The sequence below is a fragment of the Pan troglodytes genome, chromosome 15, assembly GCF_028858775.2.
Source record: "Pan troglodytes isolate AG18354 chromosome 15, NHGRI_mPanTro3-v2.0_pri, whole genome shotgun sequence".
Taxonomy (NCBI): Eukaryota; Metazoa; Chordata; class Mammalia; order Primates; family Hominidae; genus Pan; species Pan troglodytes.
This window is the reverse complement of record NC_072413.2, coordinates 34,219,145-34,234,144: the sequence shown is the minus strand read 5'-3', so window position 1 is coordinate 34,234,144 and position 15,000 is coordinate 34,219,145. Positions and strand designations below refer to the sequence as shown.

Here is a 15,000-nt window from a genome sequence, read left to right as displayed (position 1 = left end):
GGACAGCACTTAATTCTCCCATCAGTGATGTGAGGCAACACAAGAAAAGCATTGCCAACCATGGAAGCTCACCCAATTTTTGGTATCTAGGGTGTGTCTATTGCCAGCCGGTCAGATAGCTAGGCAGCACCTGTGTGACCACTGCTTCACTACCCAGTGTCCAGCCCCCAGAGATCACACCGGTACAACATGACACAAGGCCTCAGGAGTACAAAAACACTCGTCTCAAGCAGGATGTTCCAAGGGCTCAGAGGCTGTCTCCCAGGAACCTGTCAAAGGCCAGTCCTCCTAAAGACAGGCCTTTCTTTGGAATGTTCAGGGCTTGAGCAATCTGCACCTGCTGGGTTAACCCTTGACTGCACAACATCCAATAAACATCCTGGCTTTAATTAGCTAGAATTGATTTCTGTTGTTTGCAGCCAAAAACCTGTGCAATCAAACAGCTAATAATTATAGAAGCAGAAAGTTCAGGTCTTCCTGATTCTAAAATCTATGTCATGAAAAATTGGTTGTTATGAAAAATCATTTACCAAAGGAATTTATCAAGTGGAAGAAGACTAATGGGCCACAGAAGATAAGGCAAGACTCAGCAGTTGTCTCAGAACCCATCCCAAGGAAATAGTGAATAAATACACAAACATGGGTTTTAGTATAGATATATACAAATATATTTATTGCCATATTATTTTTATGGTACAATATAAGAATCAATTTACACACTCAACACATATGATTGGTTAAATCAGAAGCTGATAAACTTTTTCTGTAAATGGGCAATATAGTAACATAGCTGCACAGCTTTCAGCTTTCAAGGCAATACAGCATTGCAGCTTCTCAGCTTGCCCACTGTAACGCTAAGGCAGCCACAGACAATAAACAAACGAGTGTGGTTGTGTTCCAATAAAACTTTATCTACATGAACAAGTGAGGATTTGGCCTGCAAGCTGTAGTTTGCCAACCCTTGGGTTAAATTATAGTAAGTATTATTATACACAGCAGAATATTTCATTTTTAAAAATTAAGTACATCTATACATGCAGATATAAAAAAAGTAGGTCTACATGTACAGATGTGAAAAGATGCCTATTGACATATAACTAAGCAAACAAAACCACACATATATTGTTGAGAAAAAAGAGATTTGTATATGCACAGGGAAAAATGTAGAAATAAGACTGTTCATAGAGATTATCTCTGGAAAGCTGAAATTATGTGAAACTTTTACTTGCTATTTCATACATTTCTGTCCTGTTTGAAGTTTTTATTATAAACATATATATTTACAATCAGACAGAAAATTCTATTTCTTAAAAAAAATTAAGGCTGCAGCCAAGACATATACTTAATCACCTACTAAATTATTCAAGCTTCTAGTAAATTAGAAATCCTGAATCCAGGATGACTTCTGTTTGAGGTAGCAGCTCTTCCAGCCCAGGCATTAATGCCATCACTCCTGAAAGTTCCTTCCAAGCCATGGTTCTAGAGAATTTTTCAAAATCCTATTTATTTTTTCTCTTCCCATCACAATGACTATCCTACCAATAATCTTCCCTCAAAGGAATATATTTTTAACCACCTAAAAAATATATGAGCCCTGATAGAAGAAGTGTTATATTGTGAGTGTGGAATAATAATCTTTATATACAGCTCTGTCACACTACAAATTCTTGGAATTCCAGTTGTTTTCACATTTCATTTCGAAAATATTACATAAACTCCTGAAACCACCTTGTTAGAGAGAATTTACAGACCAGCAGCACTAAGACACCCAGAGCCCTTAGAAGTTAAAAATATAACACCTTCTTGAATTGAATTTATATGCTGCATAAATATAATTTATATGCCACAATACACAAAATATCCAATGCTAAGTTTCTTGGGATATACAAAAATAGATACAAACACACATAATCTATTTCTTTCTTTTAGTACCACTTCTTTTTTGTTTGTTTGTTTTTGCATTTTGGATGACTGCTAAGTTTCCTGATATTTACAGAGAAGAATAAAGTCAAAAAGACAAGAACGCAAGCCTTCCACAGACCTTGTTTATTTCCAAGGGATCATTTTGCACCAGTAGCGTTCTTTCATAAAGAAAGACCACTGCTCATAGAGGGTTGGGTTTTCTCTCTCAATCACAGTGTCATGTAATTTCAGACTAACAAACTGTGCTCTAGCATTACGTGTATCAGATATTCCTCAGGAAACAAGGATGGTCATATCTTTAAGTGCTTTTTTTTAAGATTGTTCCGAACTTTCTTACGTGTTCATCAAAAGATGACAGCTTAGTATCTGTTATTAACATAAGAAAACTGATTTGTAGATAGTTTCCTCAGATCCAATCAAAGGAAGCCTCCCTTTCTGTTAATTGGATAATTAATGGCATTTTTAGAACCAGCACTGATCCAAGTACCTTTTATGTTCATTGGCAGATTGATTATCCATGAAGAAGTTCTCTGTTATCTTTATTATCCATTTGGATGGGAAGGAAGGCCTTGGGGAAGGGACAAAAGGATTAGCTTTGTTTACTCCCCACTCTACCCTTTCAACATTCAGCCTCCTTTGTGAGTTGGCTGTGATTTGAGTCTTAGAAAGGATGAATCTTGACAAAAATCTTTAATAGAATTAAAATCTATTTCAGGCATCAAAAATAGAGTTTTATGTCTGTGCATTCACGGTTTCTTGGGGGGAGGGGCATAAAACTCTTGCCTATATTTATGTGCCAAGCCTTTTTTCTATATCCCTGTCTCCCGCTCCCCCCACCTCCATCTCTCTCATATTTCTATGACTAAAAGACAAAACCATGGGCTGGTTACTGCAACAGTATCATTTATTTGTGTTCTTCAAGCAGCCTGCAACACAGCCAGAAGATAATGGACACCTCATTTATTCAAGCTCTGAATGATCATATTTAATTCCCTGTGACAGCTGTCTTCCCCACATTAGCATTGCAAATATGTTCGGTTTTGTAATGGCCTTCTATTGAACATGATTCAATTATGTGTGGTCCGTATCGAGGCAGGATGCGGTCTTAGTATCTATAGCAATATTTCTGCAAGCTGCTGCTCTTTACACTGCTCACATTTAAGCTGGCTGTTTACCACAATGCTTTCCTTGAACTATGTTGAACTCCATACACTTTCAAATAAAATAAAGAGGAATGAATGTAATTTGAAAAAGCAGTTACTGGGTGTATAGATATTATATACCTCCTCCCCTTTACATATATAATCAACCTGGAAGCACTTGGAAAAAATTGCCAATTGTCCCATTTTACAACCCAGATAATAAAATCATTATGGCCAATTAAGTGATTAGACAATGCTAGACACACTGGGGTTCAATGCCTGGTTTTACATATCACTAACAACACACTATCAGGCATTAAGGCCATCAGTCTGAACTCAGAGTCATTTTCTTGTAATAGAGGTGAGAAACCTGCACCTGGAAGAAAAGCAGCTTCTTCATGGACTGAAGGAAGATTCTAAAGTAACAAGATCTTAGCAAGGGATGAAATGCAGCTCTCTGTCCTCAAAAACATACACCTCACCAATTGGCTCCTGCCTTCCAAAGTTCATCTGCAGATGCAGCCACCACCTGGATTTCCATGGGGTCCTCCAGCCCTGCCAGCTGTGGACCCCGCATGTTATGGAAAGAGGTCGCTGGGTAGGACAGAGAGGCTACTCACCCAGACTCCATAAGACATTATCAGAGACCCTATGTCACAGTGACTCTGAAGCCAGCTGAGCTGCCTGCCTAATGTGACCGTGGTCTCCAAAGGGACAAAAGCTCTCAGAGTTTTTACCTCTGATGTTAGGAAAGAGCACCCATTCCTCAGGCCTCGAGTTTCCAGGCGGAACAACTTACCTAGATAGGACTCCTGGTTTCCTCATTGCAAGGCGCGAGTGACCGGCTGGTAGGGCTGGAAGCAGGAACTTGGCAGCCTTGACTCAGCTCTTTTCCCCTTTGGCTCTCTCTGCCTGTCGAAAGGGCGCATTCTGGTCTGGTGCCTCGGCCATGTAGAGAGCTTAGTGGGGCAGAGCTGCCAAAGAGGCCAGATATTTGGGAGGTTACATTCAATTCCGGGAAGAGTTAATAACTGTACTTGACTCTAAGTCATGTTCTCCAATACAACCTTTCTCAGTTAAAAAAATAATAATAATAAGTTGTTATCATCCATCTATCTGATTCCTGGGTCTGTGTCTCACTCAGTTGGTTGGGAGATGAGGGAAAAGAGAGTTACCTATTGGGCCCAGCCCTTACACCTGCCAGCTCAATCCTTTCCCTGCTGTTTGACATTAGCGTAACGTGGGGCAGTGCTCATCAGACTTTAATTGCGCATGCACGTCACCTGGCGATCTTGTTAAACTGCAGATTCTGATTCAGTATGTCTGGGATGGCGCCTGCGATGCTACATTTCTAACAGGTGCCTAGGTAATGCCGATGCTGCTGGTCCACGGACCATGCTTTGATAGCAAGAATTTAAAATGTGGTCTCCAAAACCGAGAGAATTCACAGCAGACCCGGCTGCAATAAGAAGTGGGGGCAAGGTATTCTGTATCCTCTTCCTTCCCTTAAGGTGGGGATCTGCACATTTTATTGTGGATTATTATCATCTGGAAAGTTCGCAAACTCAGATTACTGAGACTCACTCCCAAGAATTTTTGCTCAGCAGGACTGGGGTTTAGGGATCTGCATTTTTAAGAAGGCTTTTCACGTGTAATCTATCTTCTAACAGGTTATTCTCATGCAGATGGTCCTAGAACCACACTCTGACACAGGCTAAGGAGTCAGAAGATTTTTGCCTAGAACTACTCAATAATTGCACCTTGCCCTGTATGGCTTGTTACATGTTGCAAATTTGCCAACCATATATCTGATAAGGGGTTAATATCCAAAGTAATTATACATAATGAATTCAAATAACTCAGTAGCAAGGAAAAAAACACCTTGATCAAAAAATGGGCAAAGGATCTGATCAGACACTTCTCAAAAGAAGACATACAAATGACCAACAGGTCTATGAAAAAATTATCAACATCACTAATCATCAGGGAAATGCAAATCTAAACCACAATGAGATATCACCTCACACCTGTTAGAATAGCTATTATTCAAAAGATGAAAGATAACAATTGTTGGCAAGGATATGGAGAAAAGGGGGCCCTTGTTCACTGTTGGCGGGAATGAAAATCAGTACAGCCATTATAGAAAACAGTTTGGAGGGTCCTCAAAAAGTTAAAAATAGAACCACCATATGATCCAGCAATCCCACTTCTGGGTATTTATCCAAAGGAAATGAAATCAGTTATGTCAAAGAGATATCTGCACTCCCAGGTTCACTGCAGCATTATTCACAATAGCCAGGATATGGAATCAATCAATCTAGTCCATCAAAGGATGAATGTATAAAGAAAATGTGGCATTTATGTACATAGGAATACTGTTCAGCCTGAAAAGGAAAAAAAATCTTGCCATTTGCAACATCATAATGAATCTGGAGGACATGATGATAAGTGAAATGAGCTGGACATAGCAAGACAAATACTGCGTGATCTCACTTATATGTGGAATCTAAAAACGTCAATGTCATAGAAGCAGAGAGTAGAATGGTGGTTGCAAAGGGCCGGGATGGTGGGGGTGGGGAAGAGATGTTGGTTAAAGGGTACAAAGTTTTAGTTAAATCGGATGAATAAGTTTTGGAGATCTCTTGTACAGTATGGTGACTGCAGTTAATAATAATACAAACTTTAAAATTAAGAATGTAGATCTTAAATGTTCTTACCACAAAAATGTAAGTATGTGTTAATTAACTTGATTTAATCATTTCACAACATATATATATATGAAAACATCACATTGTATACAATAAATATATATAATTTCATGTCATTTATACCTTAATAGAGCTGGGGGGAATCTTATTTAAAAAAGAAAATTCCCTATTATATTTAAATCTGCAAACTAGATGTTACTGAAAGACTTCTCATAATACTTTGCCCAAACTGTTATTTATACTCTCCAATGGCATCAGACAAAACTCTAGCCACAAGATTGCCCTTTCTTTCCTATGAGCTAGGGAAGCTTATTAGAGGGGCAAGGACACTGATATCTTGAAAAAAGGTTGCATTTTAACACACAAAGAATTACAGAGACAGAAGAAACATACAGCAAAAAGTAAGTGAGAATGTGAGCCTCTTTAACCACAGAGCATGAGTAAATAAGTAAATAGTATATAGACATTAAAATTTTACCATCTGGCTGTTCATAGCTCACTACATGCCATACTCACTAAGGGAATTTCTCATCCTAAAACAGCATGTCTATCAGAATAGATGAAATCGCTCTCTCTGGTAACTTGTGGACTTGGGGGATCCTTTGAAGGATGACTCCCTATTCTATCCTGACTCCTATTTCCTGTATTTATTTTCTGCAGCCATTTTCTTAGGCGTATAAAATAAATCATTCTACTTGGTTCCTCCAGACATCTACTGATAAGTCTACTCTAACTTGTTCAGTTTCTCACAGCTACACTACAATTCCTAGCAGAATCTTTAACTTTTCCAAATCTTCCTTTCTTTTTTCTCTTCTTGTGACTCTCTGGTTGTACTCTAGGTATTCTAATCACACTCTCTCTCGTTAGCTCCAATGATATCCCATGTCTCAAACCATCCTGTATTGTGTGTGTGTGTGTGTGTGTGTGTGTGTGTGTGTGTGTGTGTGTGACAGAGTCTCGCTCTGTCACCCAGGCTGGTGCAATCTCAGCTCACAGCAACCTCTGCCTCCCAGGTTCAAGCAATTCTCCTGCCTCACCCTCCTGAGTAGCTGGAACTGCAGGCAAACGCCACCACACCCAACTAATTTTTGTATTTTTTGTAGAGATGGGGTTTCACCATGTTGGCCAGGCTGGTCTCGAACTCCTGACCTGGAGTGATCTGCCCGCCTCAGCCTCCCAAAGTGCTGGGATTACTGGAGTGAGACACCACACCTGACCCATTTTGTTCTTTCATCTCAGAGTTTCTCGCATCCCAGGATGGCATCATCCCAATGCCTGAAGTAATACATAAACAGTCTCTCCTTTCTCAAAAGGAAAAACACTTTTTTATTTTATTTTATTTTATTTTATTTTTGAGACTGAGTCTCACTCTATCGCTGGAGTGCAGTGGGATGATCTCAGCTCACTGAAACCTCTACCTCCCCGGTTCAAGCAATTCTCCTGCCTTAGACTCCCGTGTAGCTGGGATTACAGGTGCGTACCACCACACCCAGCTAATTTTTGTATTTTTAGTAGAGACAGAGTTTCATCATGTTGGCCAGGCTGGTCTCAAACTCCTGACCTGAGGTGATCCACCTGCCTCGGCTTCCCAAAGTGCTGGGATTACAGGCATGAGCCACCACGCCCAGCCAGGAAAAACACTTCTTGAAAGGAAAATAAACATAGTCCCAAGGTGAACTCCTACAGGATAAATCCAAAGTGTTTCTGCCATGTGTTTTACCATAGTGCCTTAGTCCAATTTGTGCTGCTATAACAAAATATCTGAGGCTGGGTAATTTATAAACAGCATAAATTTATTCCTTAGAGTTCTGGAGTCTGGGAAGTCCAAGATCAAGGCATCAGCCAACTCAGTGTCTGGTGAGGGCTGCTCTCTGCTTCCAAGATGGTGCCTATCGCTGTGTCTTCAAAGGCAGTGGGCAGAAGGGCAAGAGGACAAAAAAGAGGCCAAACTGCCTCCCTCAAGCCCTTTAAAAGGGTACTAATCCCATTCATGAGGGCATTACTCTCATGATTAATCACCTCCTAAAGGCCCCATCTTTTATACTATCACCTTGGTAATTAGGTTTCAACATGTGAATTTGGGAGGAACACATAATTCAGACCATAGCATACAGGAAGGGTGAGATATGCATATCTCTCTGACAGCCATGTTCTCCAATATGGACAAAGTCCAGTTGTCCATAGCCCCTAATCTCCACCCCATCTCATTGCATTAAGCTGTTAAGTCAATTTAGAGACTGAAGTTAAAGCCAGGTGCGGTGGCTCACACCCGTAATCCCAGCACTTTGGGAGCCTGAGGCAGGTGAATCACCAGAGGTCAGGAGTTCAAGATCAGCCTGGCCAACATGGCGAAAACCCATCTCTACTAAAAATACAAAAATTACTCAGGCGTGGCGGCGCATGCCCAGCTACCTGGGAGCCTGAGGCACAAGAATTGGTTGAACCTGGGAGGCAGAGGTTGCAGTGAGCCGAGATCATGCCACTGCACTCCAGCCTGAGCAAGACACCGTCAGAAAAGAAAAAAAGAGAGAGAGAAAGAAAGAAAGAAAGAAAGAAAGAAAGAAAGAAAGAAAGAAAGAGAAAGAAAGAAAGAAAGGAAGGAAGGAAGGAAGGAAGGAAGGAAGGAAGGAAGGAAGGATAAATATGGTCATTCCTTTACTTCAGTGTCACTTAATAAAGGCATTCCTTTTGTTGATTACATTAGCAAACAGAAAACACAATAGGATAATGGGAGTTTGTTGGGTAAAAATGCAGAAGTCATCACAGAGAACATTCTAAAATTTGCATTGCATGGGTAACCACTCACCCTGTAAATCCAAAGGCATTTTGATTTTACCTCCCAACCATTACACCCCAGCTTACCCTTCCCGCATCTCACTGCAGCAAACCTTGGCATCTTTGCCTCATGTCCCAATCCTTCACTTCTTTACGCTTTCCCAAAATGCCTGAACTCAATAAATTGCATGCTCCCTGGCTTGCAATTACCCTTGACTATGGCTTCTTCTGCCCTGGAAGTGACCGTGACTGGAGTCTTTCCCAGACCCATCTCCTGCCTTTGCACTTCCATCACTGCGCATTCCTCCTCCAGGTCCCCTGCTCTGCCTTTCACATTCCTCTCCCAGTGATTGGGAGGTGGGCCATGGAGCTGAACCTCCTTTTCCCACACAGTAACACACAGAAGCTGTCTTAGCAACAGGGCCTGGCATGAGCACAAGGCCTCATTTCAGAACCTACCTCTGAGGCCAAAGGAGTCCCTGACAGGAGTCACTGTACCATGCCCATGAGACTCTGGGCAGCCCCAAACCACTTCAGAATACTCCAAACCAATCTTCCAGGCACTTCTCAGGAGGCTGGCTCCACTTCAGCAAAGTGCCTTGCACTGAAAGACAAATTTTCCATTGGTAACTAGTGCAGTTAATGAGAGCGCTGGACACTCTGGCACTAAGGAAATTAGCCAGAATTTAATTCTGCCAATAAATTGCCTTGGGCTTGGTATCTCACCACATGCATCCCTCTGGCCTGCTTTAAATTGTGGGTGTGTTTTTAAGTCTTCAAATAATCAGACTATGTTGGCTCCAAGACTGTAATAAAATGTCTTTGCTATATAAAGCAGAATCTGTTCAGCACTTAGTATCTTCTCTGTAACAATTTGCCACACCCCAAGACAGGCACCTTTGTGATGGGTGTAAGACCAGCCAGAGACACACAGTGGCAATGTGTGCCACATGTTCAGTTTCATCCTTGGCCTCTCTCCATTTTTATTTCCTTAACCATCATCTCATGAGAGTACCTCTTAATGCGGTGAATGTGATTTGTTTGACTTAAAATCAGGTACATTTTCCATAGGTTAACAAATTGTTCGTAGTCATCACTTGGAAATTTCCTTTACTTTTCAATAATTTTTTCTGATTATGTAAATTTTATCCAAGCCTCAAATATATAGTGCCGACAGTGTAACAACTAGAAATAAATGAATACACTGCATACACATTTTTTTATTTTGAGGAAAACAAGAGGGTTCAATTATTTCAGGCCTCCAATTTTGCATCATTAACTCCTCCTGGAAAATAACATGACATCCAGCACTTTAAGTTCATCAAAAGGTCTCAGTTACCACCCTCATCTGAGAAGCATCATGCTCTTTATTTTTAAGAACCTACGCCCATCTGCCCACACATGAGAAGTACCTGTATCCAGGAAAACAGTAAATGCAAGAAAGTCAGTAATAAATGAAATGAAAATCTCAGCATTACTTCCAATCACTTTTTACACACCTAGATACATGCAAATGCATCTCTGTATATCTGTATGTAGATATATTACTTATTTGTTTTATAAGTTTGGGAATCACACGATATGTATTATTTTATAACTTGCTTTTTCCATTTAACAACATCTATGAGGACTTTTTTCATGCATGCTTATTTTTTATATGTTTGCCTATAACTAGAAAATATATTTAATAAAGATTTTTCCAAAGCAAAATCAATATACTACCTTAGCCAGAAATATATGACAAACCTAAAGCAGATGATTGTTCCATTAACTAAATTTTAATTTTTTCTTTCTATTTAATAAATGATTAGATAATCAAGTTTGTTTTTTCTGTTAAAAAGAAACAGTGTTCAGAACAGGTTATTCTCCCAAGAAGGCCTGGTTATTCCGCAAGTTAAGAAAAAAATGTTAAAACTTTTATGTAAAAGTATTTAATGAATTTATATAAAAAATTATGTAATTAAATATCTAGTAATCCATGCATTATACCATATTATCTTATGTGAATATAAATCTTTCTGTGAAACTTGTGATAACATTTAATAATGCTTCTAAAATCATCCCCTGCCTATATACAACATGATATCCCAACATGAAAAAATTATTCAGAAATGGTTACATACAGCAGGTACAAAGTGGAGCACGTTAACTCTGTAGACTTAGAGTCAGAAGTTATAGGCAGGTCAAAAATTATGTGTCCCTGTTCACTTATTTTTTTTAAGTTGGACAAATAATTCAGCACTCTTGGAGAGACCCCCAAATCCATTCAAACATGGATGAAAAAATCCATTGTCTCTGTAAAAGAAATCCTTTTCTTGAAACAGCTGCCAAAGAGAAGCCACCAGCTGGCCTGATGGTTTGGCCAGCAAAGCCAGCTAATGTGGAGATGATTATCAGATGGCAATGTCCCAGGGACCTGGGCATTGCCAGCCAGAGCCTGCTGAGTAGGTGACAAGCACCTTGAGTCCCCCAGGCCAAGTCCCCACCTTTCCAGGCTGTCTGGCATACAATACACAGAACTGTTGGCAGTCAGCTCTGGTTATTGGCATCTTCCAAATAATTTTCCCACATGTGAATTCTGAACAGGGGCTTGAGTTAGTGAAGCGAAAGCTGGACACTCTATTGTACACAGTCTCATTCTCTCAAAGCAACTGGGGGAACATGTGGGCTTCAGCCCAGGGTCCAGGGTGCAGCTTCTACCAAAGGACAAAGAAATTATCATGCCATTTTACTGCCTCAAATATTATGTGCTTGTTCAGGATATGATGCCATTGTCCAGATTTTACTCTAAGGAAGTTCTTTACCAAACTGTATCTAATATAGGATATTCCTCATCAAAAACTACAACTTCCTACCAGACCACAGTGATTCTCCAATTTGACCACCTTGTGCCCAGGAACAAAGCAGAGAGACTTAAAGCAGTCAAGATGTTCACTCTACACACAGCCCTGCCCCACATCTACTCACCATTTTCCCTCACTGATTCACACAGGGTCTCCTCAAACTAGTGCAGGAAATGGCCCCTTCTCTCTCAGAACAAGACCTCGTCTCCCACTTCACAGAGAAGATATGAGTTCCCTCAAGCCTAGTCATACTCATGCACACACACTCACACAGGCATGCACACACACACACATCATACTCTGACCACCTCCACACACATCTTTATCGCTTTCCCCCATCTCAGAGGAAACATCCTCTCCCCTCAGGCCATGCTTTTTTTTTTTTTTTTTTTTTGAGATGGAACCTCACTCCGTCACCCAGGCTGGAGTGCAGTGGCACAATCTCAGCCCACTGCCTCCGGCTTCAAGCAATTCTCCTGCCTCCCAGCCTCCAGAGTACCTGAGACTACAGGCGTGCACCACCATGCACTGGTAATTTTTGTATTTTTAGTAGAGACGGGGTTTCACCATGTTGCCCAGGCTGGTCTTGAACTCCTGGCCTCAAGTGATCCGCCCGCCTCAGCCTCCCAAAGTGCTGGGATTACAGGTGTGAGCCACCACGCCTGGCCTAGACCATGCTTTTGTTCTTCCCCTCCTTCAGGATCCCATCAAACCCTCCCTTAACATTGATCTTTTCCATTCTACTGGTTCCTTTCCCACTGCCCACCAATGTATTCAGGTTCCTGACCCCCAGCTACTTTGAGCCACCAGTTGGTTTCCTTCCCTTTACTGCCAAGCTTCCTGGGAAAAAAAACCCTACATGAGCCCTTTGTCCTTAACCCTGCCCTTACACCAGCCCTCCATCCTTAATCTCTGTTCAAACCACTCAAGTTGAATCCTGCTTCCTGTCAGAGCCCTGAAGGTACACATTCTAAATCTCACTTTTCTCATCCTTAAAACCAGGATAACAATACAGCATTACTTAGGATGAGGGCTAAGCCATTGTAACAAACAGACCCCACATTAGAGTGGCTTACCACAGAGGCTTATGCTATTCTTGCCGTAACACTCCTCAAATGAGAGGAACAGTCATCAGGGAAGCCATGCTCCATGTGATCACTCAGAGAACCAGGATTTTTCTACACTGTTGGTTCATCAAATTTTAATGTGCGTGTGAATCATCCAGCTCTTGTTAAAAATGCAGGTTCTGATTTGATGTCTGGGATAGGGCTTGAGAGGCCGCATTTTTTTTGAGATGGAGTCTTGCTCTGTCACCCAGGCTGGAGTGCAGTGGTGCTATCTCAGCTCACTGCAACCTCCACCTCCCGGGTTCAAGTGATTCTCCCGCCTCAGCCTCCCGAGTAGCTGGGACTACAGGCATGCACCACCACGCCTGGCTAATTTTTGTATGTTTTGGTACAGACAGGGTTTTGCTATGTTGGCCAGGCTTGTCTTGAACTCCTGACCTTAAGCAATCCACCCACCTCGGCCTCCCAAAGTGCTCAGTTTACAGGCGTGAGCCACCACGCCTGGCAAGAGTCTGCATTTCTAACAAGCTCCCAGGTGATGCCTGGCTGCCCGGATATGAAGCATACTCTGAGTAGGAGGAGTCTAGGGTGTTGCCCTTTCCTGCTTGATCAAAGCAGAGTCATAGGCACCTCTATATTCCAGCTCTCCAGAAGGGAAAGACGGCATGTGGACGAGTGCATGCTCAGTGTCCTAAGGCCCAGACTTGGGAGACCCCATCTGCTCACATGCCGCTGGCAAGCATGAGTCATATGGCCACACCTAGAGGCAAACAAGAGTGGGGACCTAGACATTATTTTTATCTATCGTGGAATTTTCTGGGAGGCACTGAGAACAAAGAGCAGATGTATTTGAGTGTGGAACACTCGCCAAAACCAAGACAATTATTGGAACACCGTCAGCCATTCCAGCTGCTGTGGAGTGAAATGGCGTAGAATGGTGATGGCTGGAGCTGACAGTGGTTGGGCAGCGGGGTAGAAGAGTGAAGGTGTGGCTTGAAGCACTGCACTATGACCCTAGGAAGGCAAGTACATCTCTAATAGAAATGACAGCCTGGGACACCACGCATTCAGAAGTAGATATAGGAGTCATTTGCCCTCGCTGGTCTATTTTTGGCTCTCGTGGAGGTCCAAATGTTTCTGTATAATTCTGGATATTGTTCAAGATGCAGGACCCCTGCAAGACTTGGTCCCATGCTGCCCGAGCTGAAGGCAACCAGAGTATCGCTATGGCATTTCCCTAAATGTTAGCTGTACGAAAGCGCATGTTCTGCAGCAAGACTTTCTAAGTTTAAATCCCAGTTCTGCCACTTCCCGTGTGACCTTAGGCAACTTACTTCATCTCTCTGTGCCTCAGTTTTGTCATCTGTAAAATGAGGATAGCTACATTACTCGTGTCATAAGATAATTTGAAGATTGAGAGTAGTGATGTATTTTAGAAGCTTATACAATACCTGATACACAGTGAGTCTTTAAATATCATGCTATGTTTTATCTCAACTTTATTTTCTTAAACTGCTGTAACCACACAATGGGTTCTCTTTGTTTGCTGCCTAGACAAAGCTGATTTATCAAGACAGGAGAACTGCAATAGCAAAAGAGTTTAGGCCAGACACGGTGGCTCACACCTGTAATCCCAGCACTTAGGGAGGCTGAGGCGAGTGGATCACTTGAGGTCAGAAGTTAGAGACCGGCCTGGCCAACATGGTGAAACCCCATCTCTACTAAACATACAAAAATAAGCTGGGTGTGGTGGCTGGCAGGCGCCTGTAATCCCAGCTACTTGGGAGGCTGAGGCAGGAGAATCGCTTGAACCTGACAGACAGAACAAGACTCCAGCCTGGGTGACAGAGTGAGATTCTGTCTCAAAACAAACAAACAAACAAAAAAAAAATAGAGAAAGATTTAATTCACGCAGAGTCGGCTGTAAGGGAGAATGGAGTTTTATTATTACACAAATCAATTTCCCCCAAAACTCAGAGATTGGGATTTTTAAGGATAATTTGGTGGGTAGGGGGGTTGGAAAGTGGGGAGTGCCGATTGGTCAGGTCAGAGATGAAATTATAGGGAGCCAAAGCTGTCCTCTTGTGCTGAGTCAGTTCCTGAGTGGGGGCCATAAGACCACATGAGCCAGTTTATTGATCTGAGCGGTGCCAGCTGACCCATTGAGTACAGGGTCTGCAAAATATCTCAAGCCCTAATCTTAGGTTTTACAATAGTGATGTTATTCCCAGGAGCAATTTGGGAAGGTTCAGAATCTTGCAGCCTCCAGCTGCATGACTCCTAAACCATAATTTCAAATTTTGTGGCTAATTTGTTAATCCTGCAAAGGCTGTCTAGTCCCTAGGCAGGAAGAGGATTTGTTTGGGGAAAGGGCTGTTATTGTCAGCTGTAACTTTGTTTCAAAGGTAAACTGTAAACTAAGTTCCTCTAAAAGTTATTTCACCTACACCCAGGAAAGAACAAGGGCAGCCTGAAGATCAGAAGCCAGATGGAGTCAGTTAAGTCGGATCTCTTTCACTGTAATAATGTTCTGAGTTATAAT

General features: G+C 41.7%; 1 long non-coding RNA gene across 1 annotated transcript in view; it reads right to left on the bottom strand.

Annotated features, from left to right (window-relative positions):
- LOC104002008 (uncharacterized) overlaps positions 1-10,221 on the bottom strand; it is a 72,310-nt gene extending 62,089 nt beyond the window's left edge. Inside the window, exons 1-2 of the long non-coding RNA XR_001709105.1 lie at positions 9,008-10,221; positions 3,865-4,039 (exon numbers count right to left, since the gene is read on the bottom strand). This is a non-coding gene — a long non-coding RNA (uncharacterized LOC104002008). The remainder of the gene's footprint in view (positions 1-3,864; positions 4,040-9,007) is intronic.
- Positions 10,222-15,000: the final 4,779 nt, after the last annotated feature.